Consider the following 26271-nt stretch of genomic DNA (forward strand, 5'->3'; position numbering starts at 1 on the left):
AATTCATTAATATTTTTCAATGTTCTGCATACTTCCATTTATTTTAAAAATAAAATTTTCCTAGCTGCCTTTAGAAAAAAATGAGAAAAGCATTTATATATTTTATATATAAATACCTAAATCAGTTTATTCTTTAGATCTACTCTATACTGTTTAGTAGCTGTGTCTCAGCGCAGTTCAGTTTGTTTCTTTTTGATTTTCCCTAAAACAGTATTAAGCAAAATCTTTCTGTCAGCACAACACATTTGCCACTAGATTAAAAGACCTAACTGTTGCAACATACATAGAAAAGAAATACTAAGTCAGCAATATGATCTGAAATGATGAAAGCAAAAAATTTCACTCTAACAGTAATATTTCCAAGTAGTGTGCATGGAAAAATAGTACAAATGCGCAGAAAGGTTAACTGAACCTGGCTATACGGCATATGTATCCTGGCTTTATCAAACTGAACTATAATTCATTGTTACCAACACCATACCATACTCAAAACTCTTAACTTTGTTTTTTCTTTCTTTAAAAATTTTGTAACTTTGAAGATATTTAGTGCCCAAATAAATCAGAATACATTAGATAAAATAGATACATTAGATCTAATATAGATATATCACAATACATCAGCACTAAATTCTGTCTGATTATCTGTATTTTTTGTGTTTTTGGAAGATAATGCTTTCATCTGCAATTGTAGAATATCTTCCCCCTCAGAAAATGAGAAATTTTGGTGTTCCCCATGTTACAGCAAGAAAAAAGGCGGAAGCAGCAAAAAGAGAAATAGCTATGTACAGAACATTTTTTGGCCCTTAGACATGTGGCTTAATGGCTTAATGGCTTCCCCCCACCCCCCCAACCCCCTCATCACACAGACAGGCACAATGACTTCCTTTTAAGACCTTCAGTGCTCAAAATTTTGAAAACTCATCCCACGTTATTTACCCAAGTACAGATTCAGCGAAGCATTTGATTGTAAAGATCCAAAACAGAATATATAATTAATAAATCTGAAATCTAATATACTATGTCAAATATATCAATTATCGTTTCAGGAAAGGCTGGACAGGACAGGACAGATTTGCCAAAAATAGACTCTATTTAGTAAATACTGGTCAAAGAATATTCTGCCACAACTTAAACACAATGAAAACAACATGGATGTGCACAGGAAAACTACAACAGCTTTAAATCAGTATTCTAGATACCTACACAGTTGTACTCCAATAGAAGAAAAAAAATGTTTTGGTTTATTCCCTGTAGATCTTTAAAGTTTCATTTAAACAGTTTAAAGTTATAGTTAAAAACATTCAATGCTTGCAAAAATAACTAAATTTAAAGGCTATTGAAGCATATAGTGTCCATTTTTTACTTTTTTGTTTTATTTTGTTTGTTTACTGAACGTCGCAAGACTTTTGTTTCCTGGGACTCTGATTCCTGTGGGTTTGTCTTACAGTATGTACAAAACATATAAGGGTTTCACATCAGTACAGACAATATAAGACACTTTGAAACATGCAAAATGCTATATTGAGATGTTTTTCCCCTGTAATTACATTGACTCTTTTGCATGTATTATCAAACTTTTTAGAAGTGGGAATAATATCTATCAAAATTGGTTTTCAAATGATCTAGATACCAGTTTGCCTGTTGAAACACATGATTTACATACAACTCAGTATTCAAACTCTAGCTATCTTCCAATTCAGACACTAAATAAGATCTAATCTAGGAACAGCTTTGGGATGGATAAAAGTGGAAATAGAGGATACTGAATGTCTTTGGGTGTTGAAATATACAAATTATATCATAAGAAAGTGAGCTAATAGTAAGTCTAATTAGTTTACAAATTACTGCAAACTGGTTATTCAGCTGATTTCGAGATACAATAACTTATAAGCATCAATTGTCTAACTGGCTGCCCATCAAATTAACAAGATACTAATGCGGTGGTTAGTATTATATTTATGTCTATGCTTGTAAATATCAAAAGCATGATGCTTTGTAACTGTAAAGAAACACAAAGGAAAATTATTATATGCACTTAACAGAGAGAGAAACTCTTCCAAAGAAATGGAAAAATCACTTGCCAATGTCAATTGACAGTCCAGCCTCTGTTACAGGAATTGAAACCTGAGTCAGGTAAATTGCTATCCTGCAAGTCAACACTGTAGTGTTCAATACTGAACTACTAAAGAAAAAAGGCCTATTCTGATGGCATTTTTTGCAACCTGTATCCTAGGAACAATAATTTTCCTCTTTAGCCTTCTTTCAGAAATAAACAGCAGACCCAAATGCAAAGTTCAGCTTTTGCTTTTACAGACTTTAATAGTTTTTGATTGCTGATGCACATAGTTTGCTCATTATAAATTAAACAAGGGAGACAGATTTCTACCTGAAGAAGCATGTCTGTCAAATGTGTGGTTAGCATGGTGTTTTTCATAAAATTCTGCTATGGATGGCTAACATGCTGATTAATGGATTTTAAGGACGAGTTTGCAGTTTTGAAGGATAAGTACTCTTTCCAATTTAGCAACAAAAAATTGTGAAGATTTTTTCCTCCTGAAAATATATGCACATTTATTTAGAGTTGGTGTATTAATAAATGACAACTGCTACAGAAAGTAGTCTAGCATTAAATTAAATACATTTCATGACCCGCTCACTCAAAATACATTATCTTTTTATATATTATGCATGCAAATATAATGACACTACATAAATGACAGTCTTAAAGTCCCATGCAAAAAGGAAAGCCTGTTTGTCTGATGAGTTAAAATAACCTTGAATTATTTATAAAAAAAATACTGTTTGATATTATTATAGTATTATGTAATTGGTTCAGAATATAAAGGTCTTTGCTTTAAAGAAAAAGAAAGAACAAAGGCTGCTTGTCTATTCATCAGAAATTATCAACAAAGGATTATTAGGATATTTTAGTGCAAGTTATAGGACCAATAACAGAAATCAAGTCTGGAAGGAACTCTTTAAGACACTCCTTGCCCTAGAACAGTAATAATTTTGTAATCCATGCTTTTGAGATGTTTTTGTTACAGGTCCTAAATAATGGAGTTCCTACTACCTGCCAATATACACTCTATTGAAGTTATATTTATTGTCTAATCAAAATCTCACATATAATTTCATTACTTCTTCTAGCTACCATGGACAGGAAAAATCAGCTTACTCTTTTTGGAGCAGTCTACCAGGTTTTTAGTTGGTGCTATGTGTTCCTGTTCAATAAATCTTTTAGATAACAGAACTCCAGGTGTTCCAGTCTGTTCTTATTGATTCAGTTTTCTGGAGTTCTAAACTGATTCCTTGTGCTTCTCTAGGCTTTCCAAACATCTAATCTTTTCCCTAGAGGTCAATTTCAAGAGATTATGTCAGTACTTTATGTGTCAAGATGGCTATTCCTTCCTACATATTTCTGGAACTTTTAATTCTAAATGCATTTTTTTTTAAATGTATTTTTGCTAAAGTACATCGTTGTATATGGTAAGTCCAACATTTGCTATAGTACTTTAACCCTGTGTTGAGCATTAATGAAACCCCACCAAGCATGGGGAAACATGTAAAAACATTTTTTGTTCTTCCTAATTGTTAGTTAATTGTAGGAGATTTTTGGATCTATGGGAATTTCACACTGGATACCATTTGGTATCTGTTTTGAGAGTAAGCCATTAGCAGCTGTTCTTTCAGTAAGATTACCCAAACATTTTTTTTATCTTTGTTATGGAACTTTCACTTAGACCACCATGCTTCCCAGTTTAGCTTAGGAAAATATACAGGATGATGACAAAAGCCTATCACAGTGATGATAGTGATAAACACTATTTTTCTTTCTCTGAAAGTTTTGGTAGCCTGCTCTAGAAGGAAATTAAGATGGTTTGACATGACATGCTTAGAATAAATTCAAGTTGTCTGGGTTTCTTCCACTTATTTTCCTCCATCTGTGCAAATACAATTTATTTTATTATCTGTCCCAGTGTTTTTCTAAAAACTGTAGTTACTGTGGCATGTCTATAATTTTTCAGCTGCTCTTTCTAAAAGCCTGAAATATATTCATCATTTTCCAGTCTTCTGGAACCTCATCTGTTCTATACCTGTTCTCAAAGATAAGTGCTAATGAATGCTTGAATGTGTCAGATATTTGAAAATGCCTATTTTTTCCAAGTAGTCTCCAACTGTTCCCTTCCCATCGTACCCTGAGGTCTTATACATGCTCATCTCATGCAGCTGTCCCTGCAGTGGACTTTTAGGAGATCTAAGGTAGTGAATGATTCCACTCTGTCATCATTGTGTGCTAACAGCTTTGCATTTCCTTTGATAATTAAATAATATACTTACTTCCTCTGCTATTAAAAATGGATTTACAAATTATTTATTTGCTCTTAAATTATTAATATGAATTTAAGCCTGATTAATCTGGTATCTAGTTTTTATTTACCAAATCCTACAAATGAAGAGCCTGAAAATGTTGAAAACTCTATCAACAGAAAATACTTAAACCATTCTAATAACAAAGCATGACTTATAAAGAGAACATTTAAAGACTAAGGAAACAATGGCAGGTTGAGGGTATTTTTTTAGGTTCAAGGAACTCTGTATCAAGCATTGAAAACAAGCCGATTGAGAGACCACAGTAAAATGGTTGAAAAAATTATTCTCAGTAATTATTCTCAGCCTCACAGCTGGAAAATACTTTCTTCTTGCCCACTGCTCCTAAACCAGAAGCTACCTCTCCTCACTACTGAGAACAATTTAGTACTTTGCCCTATTTTGGAGCAGAAGCCAACAAAGTGTTTGGGAACATCAGAGTAGCAAGCCTGCACATGTATCAGCCCTGGAATACCACAGATAATTTTTAAGCATAACAAAGGATGTTTCATACTTTTCCATAAATGGAGAAATGTCACTGTTTGAAAATATTAGCCAATACAACACACACACACAGAGTGACAAAACCATATCATTTCTTGGATTAGTAGTGGTAGCTAAAATTTCATGCCAGATACACACTTTATTACAATAATCATCAAATAATTTTTGCCCCTGTACTCCCAAATATACAACTTAACATAAGGAAATTCATTTTACTCACATTTGCTAATGCCGCCTTCCAGGATATTTAAGTATTTTAATAATAATGTAAGTTAAAATTTTGTTTCTTTTCATGCTGAGAAAAGCACGCAGTCTTAATATTTTTATTAAATAGATTGCATATTTTGTAAAAAAACAGTCAAAACAGTTATTGTTTTGCATCTTTTCTGAAACTACTACACTGTACTCAGTAGAAAACAAAGTGATCAGATTTCGGTTAAATAATTGTATGTTAAAGAACTATAACAACTTGTTTTTCTAGTATTATAAAGAAGTGATTTTTTTTTTCTGTATAAAACTTTTAAAAACATATTCCAAGCTATATGAGAATTTCATTATTTCCTAGGATATTAACAACTTTCAATAATGCAATTGCAAGTCAAATTCTAATGATATTTAAAATATCCTAAATAGAATTTAGAATGCATCCTTTTCTATGCATCTGTACATTTGGCGATGCATCTAGACAACTTTATTGAACTAACACACTGATTATTTTAAGACAAAATAAAGTCACTTGAGCTTTCTAAGAAGTTTAACAAAAAATAGTGTGTGTAAAGAGGCGGATAAGACAAATGATCAGGTAATGCTCAGCAATGTATCTTCAGTGTGGTGGACAAAGCTAATAAAATAATATGTTAATAAAAATTAATCATGGTATATGTAGGCTTCAAATTAGAATTCAAAGGTACAGGTTGAATGATAGTCTTTAGCACTAGGTCAATATAAAAAGGGCAATTTTTCACTTGAATATACAATAGTTCATACTGAAGCGACGCAGGTTTTAACAACATGTAAAGTACAGTAACAGCTCAGTATTTACAGAAGTAGAAACATGAATGGAAAAATCCTATACATGATTTTATAGGTATATGTTAATTGATGTGTCAAACATTTCTTATCAAAGGAGGAGCAAGGATTAGCTAGTTTTTGTAAAGTAAGATCTGCTTAGAATCAATGCAGTCATCATTCAGAACTGTCAGGTACACTATCCTTGTAGCTTTGCTAATATTCAGGTTTCTTATTCCTTCTTCTGTAAATTATTAATATTTTTAGTACCTTTATATTACAGGGGAAAAAAATCTTATCAATCTACATTGTTATTACTACACTAGTGAACTAGGCTTTAAAGTCCTACAATATGCATGCGTGAATTTTAAAGGACTGTTTCTCCCACAGACGCTTTAAAATTCATTTGGAAATGCTGGAATCCTTTAATAACAACATATTAGATAATAATATATGAGTAGGGAAATGTCAAATAAAAACATAAGGTAATGTTTTTGATATTAATAAGATGAATCTGAGACATGGTCATATCTTTTAATTAAATTACATTGAAAAAGCTGATCCGGACTTAGTTAACTTTCAAGGACCACACAAGAAGTTCCCTTGATTAAGCAGAAGATCAAAGAAAGAACCAAATAATACAGGCTTGTAAATTACTTAAAAGTTGTTTTGATTAAAGAATGTTACCTAATATTCAATTTAATTGTGTTAGAGGAAGCACCCCACTGATAATAAAGCTGGGAGATATAATTAGCATGTCCTCTATAAACTGTATCTATATTTGACTGATTTTATGCAGTTCTGGACACATACTTGCACTACACAGACTTGGGGGAAAAAAAGCTACTTTAATTTTAAATTTATGCATAAAAATAAGCTTTTATTTAAAGGAAGGAAGGGAATGAGGAACCGGAAAAACAAATCAAAACCAAAAGGCTTTCAAATTCTATATATTTCTCACAGGTATGTCATTAGAAAGAAGGGTTCCATTATCTTTAGTTTGGTTTTATCCTCAGGGTTATCTGGTTGTTGACCTTTTTTGTTGTTTTTTGGGTTGGGGGGGGGGGGGTTAGACAAAAACTCAACACTAAAATTCATTTAATGAGAAAAAATACTTGCACCAGGCATTGATCATTAAGATTTTCTATAGTGAATTTATGTTGAAATTGAAGCACCATATTATTCTGTTTTATTAAGATTCTACTTGGAACATTTTAAGACTTCTGTAAAGAGAAACTTTTTTTTTTTTTTTTTTTTTTTTTGGAACTACTAGAGATGGAAAAAAAATAGAAAGTTTTGTTCTACAGCAGAATGTTAGAAGTAATCCTGTTTTATCCTTTTATACCCTAGCTTGCACCATCTGTAAAAGCATTTGCATGATTATTCCAGGCCAAAGGATACCACATTAATATTCAGCATCCCACTCTATAAAGAGCTGAGGAACCTTTACAAGTCTCTGTTTTTTCATTCTGTTTTCCAGGTTGAATGTGACTGCATCTCTGTGTCACAGCCTGACTTTACATTCCTAAAAATAAATGACTTGTGATAGGAGCAGGGTCCTTGAACAGTCTGAGAAGTACACACACCAGTCAATTCTCTCAAACCATTTCTTGATAACATTCTAGAAATAAAGCATATATTGTTGTGGTCAAGGCTGCTTCATTTAGTTATGGCATAGAGTTTCTTCATCTATCCCTGCTTTACTGATTTACGTATTTGCTTCAGATTTGGTTCTAACATTGTGCTGTATAGCTCTTCAGTCTGAGTACCTCAGCTGATAAACATTATTCAGACTGAGTGAAGCTATCATAATATATTTCTTGTATTTATTCCCAAGACTTTTGATTATGACCTGCTGCACCATAGAAATCGCAGATCTATCCATGTCTGTCTGTTAGAGCACTGGACGCACTCTAGTCTCATTGCAAAGGATCCCTTCAAGGTCTGGAGACAATTCATCCTTTCTACACACTTGTTTAGGATCTACTGTGTCTCTGTATGCATTTTCTGACTGGCTATGAACCATGCAGAAATAACTTAAAAAATCAAAGTTAATATTTAGTAACTGCATGCAGACCTTGTGCATATCAACAGTACATGGAATTCTACCATGTGCTTTGCTTAATATCCAAGAAAATCTTCCTACCTAGCATATAAACCAAGATTCATAATTTCTTTTGTCTTTTTTTTTTTTAAAGTAGCATTTTAATATAAAGTGTGCATAAAATCAAATATAACAACACCAAAAGTCACTGGGAATTTCAGCATGAATGAATGTTAAGCGCATCTTTCTTAGTATGTAGTGGATTATAAGCAAATCTCTCTTGATTGTTTGCTTTCTCCTGAACTCAAGGGCATTAGCTTTAATTGCTGCTGAAGGAGAAGAAATAAGAGGAGAAGAAAACTTTGATTTCTACTTGGAATTATTATTATTATTAAATTATTATTTACCTTTCAGTTTCTCATAACTGATGGAAATTGAATGGCAGGCGGTAAATTACAGTTTCTTAACTGAGATCACATCTTTTAATTTCGTAAGGATTGATCCACTTCCAAAAGGTAAATTAATAATAATTTATATTGCTATAAATTGTATTCAGTCTTTCAACATAGCACTTCCCGTTTACTTCATTCTGTTTTGTGGAGTAACATCAATCCTCCTAAAACATCTACTGGAGTAGAAATTTCCATCTTGGGAAACTACCGTGTCTTTAATAACTCTTACAAGAAGTAGTACTGTATAATGTTGATTGACATGAAAATTGGGTGTTTGTTTGTTTTTTTTTTTTAAACTAGTTTATTTCCCAGAATCTATTTGACTTTTGCCTTTCCTGTTTCTGTATTGACCACTAAAATATAATTGATCTTCTGCCTCAAAATTCCTGCTGTTTCATGAGCTTTATTACAATTTAACATAATCTATTTCCCACTGATGTTGGAAAACATAATAAGGTCACAGCAGGGAAGCTTTAGCTTCATTAAAGCACATTATTATAAAAAATAAAATGGTCTAGGTTAAATTGGTTTTGTCCTTGTGGTACAGTTTGCATATATCCACATTAATCTGAGCATATAAAGCAGCAATAAATTTGCTAGGCCAATTACATTACAAATGAGTCTCCTTATCTTTCATTTTGCCATGGGAACCTCTAGTGGCAGATGGAGATGTCAATGCTTCATGCTCCAGATTATATCTACCTTTGTTGGGTAAAAAGATACTAAACCTCCCTGCAAGAACCGAAAGCCAAATCAGTAAAACCTTCATTTCTGTCTCTAAATTGATTTGAAGACTTTGCCTGTGTCCAGCAAATGTACATGTCAGAATTATTTAAAAGAAATGAATAAGCAAATAAATTAATTTAAATGTTGACCCTCTCAGACTTTCATTTATCATGGAAACCCATAATAGAGGGACTGTACACAAAGGTTTAAGACAGAGAATCAGTGATTTTTCTATTAATCTAGTTTAACTGATACTAAAAGTTGACATAATGAATTACAAGTTGCAGGCAGGAAAGCTTATCAATTCATTAAAACTTTCAGGGTTCTCTCCTCTCTCTCTCTCTCTGCCTTCAGCTGCCGGCAAAGGATAAGCTTTTGCAGTTCAATTTTTCAGTTTATTTTTGACTGCTTTTAATTAAATTTGATGGCCTGCTTCTGCACAAGTGAAGTTATTGGAGTTCCACAGCACTTTGCTGTTGTAATGATGGCTCCCTTGATGTCTGTTCATTATTAACTGCTTTTCAAAAGTGCTTCTTTCAACTCTCATTTTATAAATATTTAAATAACTGTGAATTTCTATAACATAAATATCTGGGCACTAGCGATAGGAATTCTATTGCCCATTTAAGAAGTTTTACATAGTAATATGATTTTTAAATAAAGTTATACATTATAATGTTAATTGGGAAAGTGTTGTCCCTAAATCATGTTACTTGTAAGTGTCAGCACAAATTGTAGTCATATTTCAAAGCAGCGGTAATCGATGAATTAGTCAGTAGTTTGTGAACTATTGCTTATGTGGCTCTATTTTACACACATCTTAATTATTCAGAGCAACAGGCAAATAAGTAAATAATACAAAAGAAAACAGAGCACTTCTGATCTTTGCACTATGAGTGATATCATTTGGATTAACCTCAGTGCCTTCTGAAACACATTTCCATTTTTAATAAAAAGTTAACAGGAAAAGAAAAAGTAGACCAAAAGAAAGGAGTTGGTTCATTTGGGGATTTTTTTGGTTGGTTGGTTGGGTTTTTTTGGGTTTTGTTTTGTTTAGTTTTGTTTGTTTGTTAGTGTTGGGGTTTTTTTAATTACTAACACTTTGACTAATGTGAGACAATCAACTGCTTACAGTTAAGTCTGGTGAAAAAATTAAGAGCCCTAAAATCTTCCAACGGGACTTAGTTCTTAAAACAAAAGACTTCTCTTTGCTGTTTCATGGGTCAGTTACTTGCCCCATCTCCCACGGGCAGGGGGCCTTAAAGGAATATAATATTCTTCTAAACATTAAAGAAGAGAATTTGCACACTCTTTCTCATGTTGACAAGTGCTTTGTTCTGCAACGAGTCACACTGGCTTCAGTGAAAATTCTCTGAGAGGAGGGATGCATTCAGTATGAATAACAGAGACAAAATGTGGTACAGTACTACTCAGCAGTGAACCAATATTTCCTTTTGAATACAGAAAAACAGGAGAATAAGAGGCAGTTTGCTATGTAGTTCTGGAAGCTTAGAATCATTTTAGGACATTCCATTCTAGAAAAAAAAAAAATAAATTGTAAAGTGTCTACATCTTTGGCAAAAGATGCACCTATTGCATTGCATAGGACTACTAGTTGAGAAATCTAGAAAGGCAAGTAGAACCTCTTTTTTTTTTTTTTTTTTCTTCCATATAAGCTGCTCTCTGCTCATATTTATACTATCTCAAATTTTAAGGATTATTTGCTGCTGCAAGTTCCTCATGTAACTTTATTACTCATTTAAAAGAACATTTTCTTTCCGACACCTCTAATAAAATAAAACAGTACTCATACCTGAAAAGTAGAAATTCTTATTAGCTAGACCTATGGTTTACATGATCAAAGTATGTGTGTATACTCCTGTTTTATACAATCATTCTGATGGAGCCTTTCTATATAAATACACTTTAAAATAATTTAAAATTCTCAAAAAAAGTAAATTTAAAGTGCACCTAATTCTTCTAGAGACATTCAGAAATCAAACAACCAAAGTTTCATTAAGATTAATTTAGGTTGTTGCTTGAACTAAGTCTACACTGGACATGCTCACATGACAACTGAAAATAAAAGGCATAGAAGTTCTCCTACATGTCAGCTGAGAAAGGCACCGCAAGTACAGCAATGAAGCTACTCTTACATGAATGTAACACAGCCAGCTAATTCATATTAGATTTAGTAGTGACAGCTATGGTAAATGTGGTCTTAAAGACCTTTGTCCAGGTTAATCTACACACACCTCCAATATTCTTTACTTTCTACATATTCAAGGCTATGGAAGAAGTTTCAAATAAGTCAATTGTCCTCTGTTCTTTCACCTTTTCTAAATCTTGATATTCCTTGATATATTGCAGACGTGAAAGATGTGACACCCTTAATTTACTCGCTTTTCATAGTTTAATATTTTCAATAATGTTAATATAGCCCCTTTGACTTGTCTGCAGGTGTTATCCCATCTGTCACACACAAATTCTTCAGAAGTGTCATACTACTGCAGGAAATCTGTCCATCATGATCCCGCTGCCCACTACCACAGAAAGAATGCCAGTTTTCTGTCCCCACTGATTCTTTTACCTTCTACAAGGACTACCTTAAACACATCAAAGAAAGTATAAACTGGGGAATTTCCTGTACGTTAGTTACAGCTGGCTAGGACCACTTTTCTTCTAAGTTCAACCAAGTTTTATAGGAAGAATAATTTTTTCTAGCCGTTCCCTAATAAAAAGACAACTTTAGGTTTAAAGTAACAATTGCAAAGTTTCCAAAAAATTGGCAAATCTTCTTAAGGATTTCATTAATTATTTAATGTGAACAGCTGCTATCTTTCCAGCTAATAGTGCACAACCTTTCTGGTCATCCAGGACAGGGACATACACTACCACCTCTTTTTTTACAGTTTGATTAGACCTAATTAGCACATAGAATCTAAGCTGAACATCCATGCACGGTGGTTCCAGGCCATGTGTCTTTTGCAGCCCTGAGGAGCAGAAGACAGCAGCTGTAGTGAACAGAAAGCTATAGTTTCAGTCTGAAGAGTTGGACAGTGGAACTAAAATCTATGTGTGAAAATGTAATCTAGGAACCTATTATCCAGTCATCACCCCTCAGTCTCCTCTTTGCTGGACAACGTGAGTCCTCACATTTGGAATTTATAGTAAATACTTGTATATCTGTCTAAGAACTGTACTGTGGTCCACACAAACTAAACACTCTGTTTGCATAAGACCTTTCAGTGATGAGTGAATAGGACAATACTGAGCTGATCCGTCCTGAAAGGACTGAGTTTCATGGGGAAACCTGAAACCAATCAGGTCTGGACCAAGTTTCATACAAACTTCAGAAAGGACCTCCAAAGGCAGATGAAACAAAACAGGTGCATTAGCTGCCCTCTTGGAATATTGCTGAGCTTTTCACAACCTCACTAAACGTGTTGAGATTAGAGAGGGATCAGCTGTTATATTCACTGCTATAATGCTTTGAAGCAGTGAGTGTTTAAACATGATTTTTGCTGTAGTAAGCAATGATGTGTTTGCGTGCATGTAGGCTGCTTGCTAATCTGACTGACATTATTGAATGCTAATGCTTTATTAGGGAACAGAAAGTCAGATTTAAATTGCCTTAAAAAAAGAAATGCAGAGTCAAACTACAGTGGTTTGGGAGTTTTGTAGACAGATCTGAAATAAAACGTAGGGAAGGGGTTTTTTATACAATGTTTGCTTGCATGTTTGATTTGTAATGTTATCAATGAACACAGAAGTTCTTTCCTGTGAATTGCTGCAAACATTCCCCAGCAAAGGAAGCCAACTAAACTTTCCTTCAGAAAGAATTCAATCAGCAGGTATACATCTATGGATAATAATATGTATTTTTATATGAAAATAAGAATACCACAAAGGGAAGAAGAAACCTAGCAGCTTTAAGAGTGTTGATTTTAGATTTCATTATTTATATATTTTAATTTTGGGGTCAAAAGGGGCTGTAGAAAGATGAGGTGCAGAGACAAGAATGTTTCCTCCCATTTTTTGTTCCAAAAAAAATTCCAAACTATTTTGGTGCAAGTGACATACAATCCATTCCAGCATATTTAGATTAAAACAACATAATCTTTGTGACTGCTGTTGCATTCAGTGTAAATAAATCAGCAAATGTTTCTAATTAAACATTTGTTTCTGAATTTGGATATTTGAACATTACAGAAAATTTACAGGAGGTTTATACACAAAATATAAAATCTAATCACAGCTAAGGAGAGCTCTTCAGAGATAAAGGAAAACCTTACTCCCTCCCCCAGTACCTGTGGATAAATTGACAGATTAATACTTTTTTAAAATTATTTAAATTAGTTAATTTTGCTATTTGTATCAATCCTGACATTTTTAACTCTCACACATAAGCAATTAACAGAAGCAATAATACTCATTTCATGAATAGCTAACATTTTATTACAGAATTTTGTTACTAGTTCCTCCTTTACATTATCTACGATCCAGATAGAGAACACTGGCAGCATAGACAAGACCATTGCTCTCCCAGTTTCAATACTACGCTGTACCAGACTTTAGCAACTAAGTAGTTAACAGATCAAGCACTGCTCATGGCAGTGCAGTAAATAAGAGTTTCACTATTGCTAGTAGCAGACCACGGGCTTTGTGCTCATTTTGCAAGCTTTCAGAACCGAAGTTTGTCAGTCTTAACTCTGTCTAAAGCTGCCCTGACCTGCCTGAAGCTGTATTTTAACTTGTTTAGATGTGATTTTTTTCTCATGACCACCTTGCTATGCCTGACCTGCTGTACTTTCATATTTTGGTTTGGGGTATTTTGTTTTGGTTTTTGGTTTTGTAGGGTATAATCATAATTTTTAATAGATGACAATAACAAGTAGGTATTCTGTATAGAAAATGTCAATAGCTTTAAAGTAATTGTTTGGTCAGAAGGGCTTTCTAGTGCAAAGTAGGGGCCTTGGAAATGGAGTACATGGTGTTGTGTGGGGGAGCACAGGCAGTAAATGACAAGAAAAGAAGTTCAGTCTGGTACTTGAGACCCTAAAGTTATGAAGAACTCACCAATGTTCAATTAAAGAAGTGCAGATATGTAACAATCATGAGTTTCAAAAAGCCTAAAAAAATATACAGATAGCACACTCTGTACAGTCAGTTCAGATGTAATATGGACTAGCAGGCCAATGAAGAAATAGAAAAATGTAAAAAGTTTTAGGAAATGCAAAAATGATGCCAAGTAAATCCTAGATTGAGTAGGAAGAAATGTTCTACGTCAACATCATACTCATTCCACCAAAGAAGTTGGGATGTTGACTGCTTACCATAGCTTACCCTAAACTCCAGACCAAAACCACCAATCTTGGAACTTATGGGAACAGTGACAAACAGATAGATACTACGAGTGTGTGCATAGCACTTTTAACTGAATTATTATTATAGAGACCTCTTCTGTGTTACTTTTTTTTTTATTTACTCTTCAGAACAGAACAGAACAGAACAGAATAGAATAGAATAGAATAGAATAGAATAGAATAGAATAGAATAGAATAGAATAGAATAGAAACACTATTTCAGCTGGAAGGGACCTAAACCAATCACCTAGTCCAACTGCTTGACCAATTCAGGGCTGACCAAAAGTTAAAACATGTTTTCAAGGGCATTGCCCAAATGCCTTTTAAACACTGGCAGCCTTGGGACATCAAGATACAGGAGTTCATGAATAATAAAAAACCTAAGACTACAAGCATGAGAAGTGTGCTTTAATGCTTCTGGTGCCTTCCACATATTTTCATTAAGATGTTCTCTGCAGATTATTTTTTTTTGTTATGTTTGTGTATAACTCCTGTACTTTGTGGCTTTAGCACTGCTGTCACTTTAGCTCCAAGCACATGAAGGATAACTTGTGGGACTCCCTCAAAGATCATCTTTGGACAACCAAGGCTTCTAACTCTGCCCTTCATCCACAATTCTCTCCCACGTCTTCTTCCATGAGAAATGCAACAGGAAGGAAGGTCCATTTAATTAACACTCAAATAATTTTCCTTACTTTTTTTAACCTATTGGTCTTCTACATCAAACCAATTACTATTTATCTATATTTTCTTGATCACTGAACATATACATATATTTTTATATTTTATGTTTATGCTTTATAATAATTTGTCTTTAATTTAAGGGAGTGTTTTCAGTTGTCTACAAAGGAAGAGGAATCAGAATGAGATGTCATTAGCTTTGCAAAATAACATTATGAAGAGATGAAGTTACGTACTAATTTAAAGACGTTGTTTAAATGAGAAATTTAATTCCACAATATGAGAAACTAAAGTGTTCTACAGTGCCTTAGAAATTATTTTTAATCCATGTTTCTTGTTAGAAATCAGTAGGCTTTGTAAATTTAGTCTGAAATGAACCTCCGAATATGTAGGACTTCACTTACTTGGAGTTGAGGCTGATAAGCTCTTCCACAGCTGGCGCCAACATTCCGTCACTCAAATTCTTAACTAGATTGTAAAGGGCCAGGAATGCAGTTGCTTTTTGCTCCCACCTGGAAGAAAATATTGTGTCAGTTACTTTTTTTCACGGTCTTCCAAGCACAATAAGACATTGATTACATTTTCTTTGCCTGTCACATTAGGGGTTCATCAGAACACCCATAAAACGGATGGAAACAGAAACTATTACACTCTTTGAATACCTCCTTGAATGTGTGATACAACATGTATAAATAAATGCTCTAAATAATATTTCATTTTGCTATAAAAAGTTTTTTAAAAAATTACTGTCATATGAATTTGTAACTGTTAAATCTACATAAAATATTCATATATGGTATGCATTTTTAAATGCTGGTACTGAAGAAAGTAAAATCAGGACATGGAACGGTAGAAAACAGAAGTCTTTCAGATCAAAGGAATTTAATTTAGGTATCCAAATAATGAAGATCCATGTTTATTTTGATCTTAGGGTACTATTTTTTCTAATTTTCATCACCTTATTATGGTCTTCAAAATTATGACAGACTATTTTTAAAACAGAAGGTTAATGAAAAAGCCTTTCAATTTTAAATTGCTCTCTGTCACCTTTGAAAGGTCATGGAGATAAAAAGAAGTTCCAACTGACTAAAACCTGATAAATATTATATCCAGCTACCAAAATAGGTGAAAAGGAAGATTCAGAAAAGCATAGTCCAAACAGTTTCACTTTAGTTCCCAGTAAAAATCATAGAAGAGGTCCTCATGAAAGCTATTTGCAGGTACAAGAAGGCCAAGCAGCAGTGGGCGTGGGTGCAGGAGCACGTACAGCAGCATGTTGATCACCCAGGAAAAAGCAGTGTCCTCTGCTCCCCCTGAGCTTCTAGCACCTGGTAGAACTAATGCAGCCACACAGACTGAGCTCCTGTCCAAGCACACAACCATCCAGATTTCCAGCTGTTGTATGTGTGAAGGGTTATTCCTGGAGTCAGAGACCAAGCAAGCCTATGTGGAGGTGTGACCAGACTGCAGCTGCAGGAGGAGGTGGGAAGACTGAGGAATGTTTGGGCGTCTGAGAAGGAGATTGATCAATGGAGCTGCACTCTGCCATCCCTGATGCATTGCAAGCCAACACAGCATGGCCACTAAGAAGGGAGGTCCAAGATCTGCTTTTTGCCAGGAAGAAGGCAGGGTTAAAAGGGGTAAGGAGGAGTGGAAGAACGTTACCACATGGAGTCATAAAAGAAACATTTCCTTGTCCTCCATAACTTTACAGAATAGGTATAAGACCCTGAGTATGGTGGATGAAGTGCATAATGAGATAGAGGAGGAACCTATGCAAGCAGACGTTTCAGAATGACCAAACCCTCACAACAAAATCTCATTAAAACCAGAGCCAAGAAGAAATAACAGTGAGTTATGGTCATTGATGATTCCCTCCTGTGTGGAACAGAAGCACCTGTTTGCAGACCAGATCCTCTTTTCAGGGTAGTCTGCTGCCTCCATGAGGCATGATTAAGGGAGGTCACCACAAGACTGAAAATCTCAGTGCAACCGCCAGACGACTATCCATTCCTGCTCTTTCACATGGGTACTAATGTTGCCACAGCAAAAAGCCTGCGACTGATTAAAAGATAATTTATTATTTTGATGGTAAAATATCATAATGGTAAAATTCCAGACAGTTCTGGCCTTGAATTCCATGAGGCAGAGAAGTACAGGAGACATATGACAATTAACTAAATACTGAATTATCAACAGAGGCTAAGGAGTAGAAATCTCGTCTCTTCTATTGCTCCTAACTTGAAATTGGAAAACTTGTGCAGCAGTAACACCATGAGACCTTTCTCCCACACTTAGACAGCTGGAACCATCTGGGTAAGTGTTTTCCATTCCAGTAAAGCAAGTAACCAATGTCTTAGAATTTCTTTTTCTTCTTAAATTCTTATATTTGCTTTTAATTTACTTCATATTTGCATATACCCTTTCATGGCTCTCTCCTCCTCCTTTTTCCTGGAACTCTGTTTCCCTTTCCCTTAGACTCCAACTCTACGCATTTCAGCCTCAGGAAACCTATGAGCACTTTCACCACGTTCCAGCCAATAAGCCTAGCAATATCTTTTTTTTTTTTCTTTTTTCTGACATGGATGTAATTGGCCCAAAGTTATTTGTGCCCATATTTTGCAGTTGTTATCAGCTAGGAACAGAAGAAAACATCACTTTGGCCCCTGAATGAAAGCAATAGATAAACATGAAGCTTTGAGCTGAGCTGTCTGCAACTTCCGTTAGACAGTACAGGAGCACTGTACATTATTGGTTCTCGCCTCTATTATGTATACTGTAATTCTGTGCCAGGAGGGCTACAATATTTATATTTTCTTGGAAAATGGGCCAATATATAGTTGACAATGTTAAGAAGGTTTAAGCTTCAGCACTGACATTTGCATATATGCTTTTGGACACAATGTGTTCCAAAGTATTAAATTCAGACTTAAGATGCTGCTGAACAAACATAAGCTAGACACTAACAGAAGGCTTGTGAGAAGAAGTAGTGTCTCTTATTATATCTAGAACTGGAAAAAAATTACAAGATACTGCCATAAAAGTCCTTGTTCAGGTCAAAAGAATATCAGGAAGAAGAATTCAGGTGTGCTAGATGTCATATGGGACACTGATATAATAGCTTGTGTGAAAATTACTTACTAAAATCACAAGATATAATACGAAATCCTGCCTCAGCCATCACAGAAACAATACACCAGTGATCATTCCTAAGAAATGTTGACACCATACTCACGATTCCTGAAGGTGGGAAAAATTACTTCCCAAATTCTTCTTAGTAGTATCAATTAAATTAAAAGTAAAATTATTGGTAAAAATGACATGGTATTCTTTTAGCTTCTATAAATAGTGGCAATAACACAGTGTTCAGGAAGCCTTAGCTGATTTCATTCAACAGAAAGGATGTGTATATATGATGTTGATGACTTACCTTTAAAAAAATGAAACCCCTTTTCTATTTCTCTTTATTAACACATTTGGGATATGACCCTACATTATACAGTTTGTTCATTTGAAAAACTCATCCACATTTACAATTACTTAAGTCATTTCAATGTTAATACTTCATTTATTCTGCATCTTTTATCTGTGTTTATGATCTCCAGGTATGTTTATGTGGAGACAGTTCATGTTTCTATTCTATTTTATTATGCAAAAGTAAACAATATCAGATTAATAGAACAAATAACATCAAATTAGTAAAACAATTAGTATAAACACACATCATATCTTTAGTTACTATCCCTGAAAATGACACATTAAAAATATTTTTTTCTTCCCCCGTGATGGAATATTTATTACTTTTTATATTTTTGATACCTTATTTCTCTCTTTAGTTTAAAAGCATGAAAACATTTGCCATTGGATCATTTCCTACAGACACAGTAATACATAATAAAAACAAAACAAAGACAAAGAGGGAAGAAGAAAAAGAAAAAACATGCTCTTAAATGAAGCCTTTTTAGTTCTTAAAGCTTTGTGTAGGTTAAGTTTATGAGTTTTTATCAACGATGTTGTAACTACACCATAAGCATGGCACTGAACAACTAGAGAAGAAAGAAAAATATTAAAATACCCTTAATTTCTGTCAGCACTTGATCACCATGATCCTGTTTCTAAGTGTACAACATGTATTTTTAACAGACAATACTAAAATTAAAAAAAAAAAAAACCCAACAAACCACCAAACAAAACAAAATAAAGTGAAACTCACAGACATAAACTTCACTTATTATCTTTATATATAACATGAATTCCAGATTTTTTATTGACAACGTCAGCGTAAGATATTTGCATTACAGAGCATGGTAATACATGAAAGGCTTTTCTATTACTGTTACCTCTTTATATTATCTGTCACTGTCCCTTTATAAAAAATTGTATTTATCAGCAGAAAGTCATATACCCTGTTCTCTACTCTGTGGAAAGAATCATAAAGAATCTCTTTTACTGTAGCACATCTTCAAGACAGCATGAGATTATTGATCTCCTGCTGCCCCCAAAGATGTAAACTCTGTATCCTACTGAACTCTCAAAAAAAAAAAAAAAAAACAACCCCTCCAAGCTTTCTTGACTTAAGGAGAAGGTTCTCATCAGCTGCAATAGCTTTTAGATAGGATCACAAGTTCTCAATCCACAAGAGATGCCATACTTGAGACTGAGAGAAACTTGACAAAAACATGAGATTTTAGCCAGGACAATGCAAAGAAAGCAAATCTCTCATACATCCTCACTAACTGCAAGATCTTAATAAATATGTTGACCCTGTTGCCAGAACTTACAGTGACTGAGATTCTCACATTCTACTTTGTGCCAAAGAGATGAATTTCTTATGTAAAAATAAAAGAAAGGCATCTTCTAAGATGCACTTTGAGAAATTGTAAGAGCTGATTTCTGAGCACAGATTCTTACTTCTCTGCCTGTTCCCAAATTTCAATAGTTTATTTACTGCTTGAAATCAAAATTAACTAGGATTTTATAGAGAAAGATGTTGATCATGTTTTTCAACACTTTTGTCATAATAATGCAAAAATAGTCATAATTATAAACTTTTTTCTGCCTGCTCTATTTTTTAAGTTCCTGTTTTCATAATCCATTTAATGTTTAAGAAAGGGCAAAATATACTGATAGCAGCTGTTATAGAAGTGAGAAAAATGTGACAGAAACAGGCCTACAGACCTGGTGATCAGTGCAGAAGGAGGAGGAGGAGGAGGTGCTCCAGGCAGTGGAGCCTCTGTTCCTCTGCAGCCCATGGAAAAGACCATGGCGAAGCAGGTTGTACCCCTGCAGCCCATGGAGGACCACACTGGAGTAGATATCCATGCTGTAGGCCATGAAGGACTCCACACCACAGCAGGAAAACATGACCTAAAGGTAGATGGACACTGTGGAAAGACCACACAGGAGCCTGCAGAGAGAAGCCCATGCAGGAGCAGGTTTTCTGGCAGGACCTGCAGCACATGAGGGACTCATGCTATAGCGGTCTGTTCCTGAAGGACTATACTCCACAGAAAGACACATTTTGGAGCAGTTCTGGAAGGACTGCAGCCATGGAAAGGACCCACACTGGATTAATTAATGAAGGGCTGTATACATGGGGAGGATCCCATGCTGGAGCAGGGGGAAAGGATTGGAAGGAAGGCAAGGCAGAGATGAAGTATTATGAACAGACCATAGCCCCCATTTCCCATTCCCTTGCATTGCTCAGGGTGGAAGGTGATAGAAGAGTCAGAAGCGAAGTTCGGGCAGAAGGTAGGCATGGGGGAAAAATATTTTTAGTTTTGTTTTAATTTCTTACTATCCTATTCTATTTTTATTTGACAATAAATTAAATACATTTTCTCCAAGTTGGTTCTGTTTTGCCTGTTGACAATAACTGGTCAGTGATCTCTTTATCTCAACTAATGAGGATTTCCATCTAATTTTTTTTCTCCTCCTGTGTTTAGGAGGGAGAGTAAGAGAGTGACTTGGTGAACATCTGAAAGTCAGCTAAGGTTAACTCATCACAGAAACATCTCATTTTTAGGAATGACAGTTACTTTTTTCCTTATGAAAAAAAATGTAAATGGGGGATGTTATGAAAAGTGAAATACTTAAATTTCTTTGAAGTTCATCATATTCTTATTTAACTAGAGCTATAAACTAAATAATTTATTCAACCTCATATTTACAGTGATCTTTAAGAAGGTACATATTTTCCACAGTTTGTATTATCCTATGGCTAATCAATAGTCAGGACTTTGATGGGTTCTTTCTTTTACCTTATTTTAACTAGGTGCTTTCCAATGTGGTATGGCTCTCCCCATAAAGAGTGTAGGGATATTAACAGTTGACAAGCTCTTCTATCTGATTTCCTCCCCCTGTTCTGTTAAGAAGTGGGGATAAAAGGGCAGCTGGGTGGGGATCTGGCAGCTCTCCAAGGTCAACCGCTACAGCTGCCAGCCTTTTGATCTAAGAACTGCAAAGTTTGGTAACTTATCTTTCTTTGAGGCCATAAGTGTAATGATTGTATATATTTCTCCTTGGGTAGATCACGGCATCAAGAGAGGACCACATGTGCTCCTCTACTCCAGATTTTTAGCAGTGGTGGAATTTTAATATCTGAATTATATTCAGATAATCCAAACAAAACTGAGCTCAGCTTTGACACTTTTCGTCAATAACTGATTTATTCTTAGAAGGTGAAAAATATTTTTTGCATTATGACACTTCAGGAGCTTCATCTACTCATTTTGCTCTAAAGAAAACTAAGAAGCTGGCAAAAAAATATTTGAAAATTCCCATCAGACTGATCAGGGAAAACTTCTTGCTTGAATAAAAATCTGAAGATCAGCATGACCTTGAATACGTCAGCAGATACACTGAAGAAATATTTTCTAAGTGTCTCTTTATCTATCTTTCCTCCAGTCCATAGCTGCAGCCAGCCTCTGATTCTTTGGAGGAAGAGGAGAAAAAAATATATCTAACCAATTGCTCATCAAGACAATGTACTCCTTCACTTTGCTGATGACTGCCTAAAGCTCTGAAGCATGAAATTTGATTTTGTTACTAGTTTAATGTAAAGATGCAAGTATGAAGAACATTAAAATGTCAATGCATTAAATTTTGTTTTCCCCAGTAACCTTGAAAGATGGTGATGAAAATGGGGAATCAGAGATTAAAAGATTTCAAGGTCCAAATGAACAAAAGCAGTCCTATATCCATTAAAACCACACAGAGGCATTATAAGGTTTTCTGGAGTGAAATGTACCTTTGAAATAGTTTTGTTATCAAATGATTGCACTATCTGACAATATTTAAATACCTCACAACTAGAATATTTATTTCTAATTCTCATACTATACTTGTCTAAAATTTGGTTCTCAATAACTGGATTAATGTTGCCATTTTGTCTTCAAAGTTTAACAGCTGTCCTCTCTTCTCTATTACAGTTGTGTGGATATACATATATATTCATGTAGAAGTCATCCCTCAATCTTATCTCTGATTAAGCTAGACAACTTAATCTTCAGAGGTCTTGCATTTTAAGGCTGGCTTGGTTTTATTTTCAGAATGACAGGACTGTCTTCCATTCCTGGCAAACAGTTCCATCTTTAAACCTCATGGCTGAATGAATAATCATCATTCATGTATGCTGCAGTTGAGTACAGAGTCATTTCTTAAATAAATTGTCCTAATTTGTAATATGGAGACATGCTAATGCATATGGCAGGAGAATCACTGAAAAGACTGGAAACTGCTTGGGCAGTTATTAAAATAAAATACAATTTTGTTTCATTTTGGTACTACAGACCTCTATTATTGTAATCATAATGGTGACCAAATTGCTTATAATTATTTCTGAAGGTAAAAAAGAGCAAATCCAGCATTTTCTCTAGCAATCTTAACTTGTAGCCCTAGGGCCAGCTTCAGAGTTTATAAGCAAGAAAGTCTGTGAAGGATACAGTAGGTAAGATAGCTACAGAGATCACAGATCCTTTCAAATGAGAGGGGAGGGGGGGAAGAAAGAGAAAGAAAGAAAGAAAGAAAGGAAGGAAGGAAGGAAGGAAGGAAGGAAGGAAGGAAGGAAGGAAGGAAGGAAGAAAGAAAGAAAGAAAGAAAGAAAGAAAGAAAGAAAGAAAGAAAGAAAGAAAGAAAGAAAATATGAGAAATATGACTGCATGTAAGGTTTCAGCATACTGCCAAATCTCTACTTAGATTATGCTTATTTACTGATGTGAGAGAGCTTTTTTTAAATATTATGTTCATTACATATAGGCAAAATACATGTAAATTCATTACCGATGTGGAAGAGAAGAAATAATAGTGCACCTGGTGGCACTGGCTGAACAAATTGTCTTATATGTTGGCATGCCATATCATGACATGAGGCAAAGATAGCTGGCAATGAATTCTCAGACAAACCCTACTGTCACTGTAGATGTTTTTCTATAATAATTCTATCATATTCTGCCATAGAATCATAAATAAATTGGTTGGAAGGGAATCTGGGAGTGGTTCTTCTAGTCCACTTCTTCACTCCATGCAGAGACAACTCAGATGGGATTGTATGTTGTTTGTCTAGTCAATTTTGAATGGAGACAATTAAAAGAAGTAATTCCAAGGATTCTGGTTCATAGAGCCTGATCACTAGAAAAAGCCTTGCATTTAGTAAGGTTTCCTAGATCTTACTAGAAGAAGTTACCCTGTAAACACTAGCAATCACAGCTTAACAATGGACACTTATGTGCTACCAAACTTCAATTTGATTTTAAATTTTGAAAGAAGAATTTTCTTCTTTTTAAATATAGGAAGTTTCTACAGTTCCACCTTTGCTTTGAAAATTAAAATTTCCCCCTCCAAATTTCCTACATGATCCAGGCTGCTTGTTCAATACAGAATCACAATGTTTTCTGGTTTTTCTGCTACCAAATATAACGCATAGGTATGTATCAAATCTCTTTCTTCCATGTCCTCATGTATGTGAAGCAAAGGAGGTATGAGGACATGGCTCTTTTGAGGGAAGGAATTCAAATTAAGGAGTAATCAGATTTAACAAAAAAGGCTATATATTACCACATGGCAATACTGTTGTTTAGAAGGTTTGGCTTAAGAAGGCAACCAAACATTGACAGAGAAGGATGCAGTAATAGTAAGCCAAATTAGAGGATTTAAAAAAATGTCTTAGTAAATATCCCTGTTGGCTCCTCGTGACATCTTATTTTCTGCTTATCAATGACTCTGTTTGGTCTCAAAAAGCAGTCAGTTGATGCACATAACCAAATACTCAAACAGATAATATTATCTCAAATTTGGTTAGATAAGTTTAAGCTGGATGCTTTAGATGACCAAAATTTGTGATATTTTATCACCTAAATGAAGACATAGCACATGATATACAGCAAAATTTTGGAAATTCAAGTTATGATAATGATATAAATCATCAGACCTTGATGTAATGAAACTCAGAGGATGAAGCTCCAATATGTTTGGCAGTCATCACTTGGCCTCTAGACATTATTTGTTAAAGCAAGATAAAATCAACCTGTGTCAAGGCAAGTCTAGCCAGGTCCCGACGTTGTATGGTCAGGTTGATGTAAAAATTTCTCTCAACCAACAACAGCAAAAATGGTTTTTACTAGGCTTTGCGATCTGAAGAAAAAGGGTTTAGGCTTTAGAAGTTCTAAACTCTTAATTTATACATTTTGGTTTATTTGGCTTCGAACAAATAATGTATTTGGATTTTCTTGGTTTTCATATGCATATTGATTAAAATTTTATGAGAAATTCTTCTATCATGCTTCTGAAAATACATGATGAGATAATCCTAATGACTAATCTTAGTGAATGTCAGGGTAAGGACTTGAGTTTATTGTGCAAGGGCAACACTCATTAAAAAAATTCTCCATATGTCTGAATTCACTGTCCATCATCCACTCACTATTCATATTTGCCAATTCAGTACAGTCTGTTTACTGTTTTCTTCAGTTCATAAAGTGCTTTCCTAAAATGTGCTAGTGAAATCTCGCCAGATGTATCAGGTGTGCTCTAACTTCCCATTTGTTTGGACAAATATTGTGATAGGCTTGATCAGAAGAAAAGGAAGATATATTATCACCAAAAGATGTAATTACTGATGCATTCTAATTTGATTTCATACGTTCTTAACTGTGCATAAGTAGTCCCTGGTTAAAGAATGGTTGTGCTATTAAAACAATTCTTCAAATCCCCACATCAATGGTGGCATAAAAATTTTTTTCAAAAAATATATAGATGGATCTCATTTGTAAGCTTCATACATCACTGTTTGGTTTTTGGTTGGCTTGTTTGTTTTGTTTTGTTTTGTTTTGTTTTGTTTTCCTGCTCCAGCAACAGTATATAAAGCCAAATGAAAGATCTGCATTTTAAAATTTTAAGTCTGTCTTCCTTATCTTTCCCTCTGAAGCAGACCTATTTTATCAATAGATATGGCTGGAAAAATTCTTATTTATTCAATAGCCTTATGCATAACAGTCTCTGGCTGATTTCTAGCACTCTGTGGTATCAGATACCCTACACTCTTTGTTTCTGTTTATGAATCCAGGAAGCTAAAGTAAATATTGGCAACACATACAAAGACTGTCAAAAACTACAGTACTTCACATCAGGAATCAGCATAGCCGATGTCTGTTTTCAAGAACCGGGGAATTCTGTGATGTGGAGTAACACCTGTTCAAATATATTTTATTTATATATTTTTATTTATATATTCCCTCTCATCAGGGAACTGAAAAACGTATTTACTTTGCATGTAGTCCTTGATAATTGTGCTAATATGCAAAGTTTTACCTCAAATATAAAAGCTATGCTGGAAAGGACTAGAAAAGATAATTTCCTCCTAAATCAAAAAGTTATCTTACATTACTACATGACCAGCAGATTTACTCCAGTGCCACTTTTTTCCTTGTCAATGATAAATTTTTGATGAAGTTGTTTCAGTCCTCCTGGGGCTGTGTTTGACCCTGGGTACACTCACCAGCATCAGTCCTGACACGCACCTGCAGGCTCATGTTGCAGCCTGGACTCAGCCTGGACTCATCCTCACAGGAGTGCCTAATGCCCTGCTCTGGGGCTACCCCTGACTGTCCCCACTGCCTGACAT

The 26271-nt window shown here is 34.6% G+C and overlaps 1 long non-coding RNA gene across 1 annotated transcript in view; it reads right to left on the bottom strand.

The window, feature by feature from the left end:
• The window catches only part of LOC308056504, a 407257-nt gene that overhangs the window by 63040 nt on the left and 317946 nt on the right, over window positions 1-26271 (bottom strand). The window contains exon 3 of the long non-coding RNA XR_013924860.1: window positions 15557-15664. This is a non-coding gene — a long non-coding RNA (uncharacterized lncRNA). The remainder of the gene's footprint in view (window positions 1-15556; window positions 15665-26271) is intronic.

The sequence above is a fragment of the Falco punctatus genome (genome assembly GCF_963210335.1).
Source record: "Falco punctatus genome assembly, chromosome: Z".
Taxonomy (NCBI): Eukaryota; Metazoa; Chordata; class Aves; order Falconiformes; family Falconidae; genus Falco; species Falco punctatus.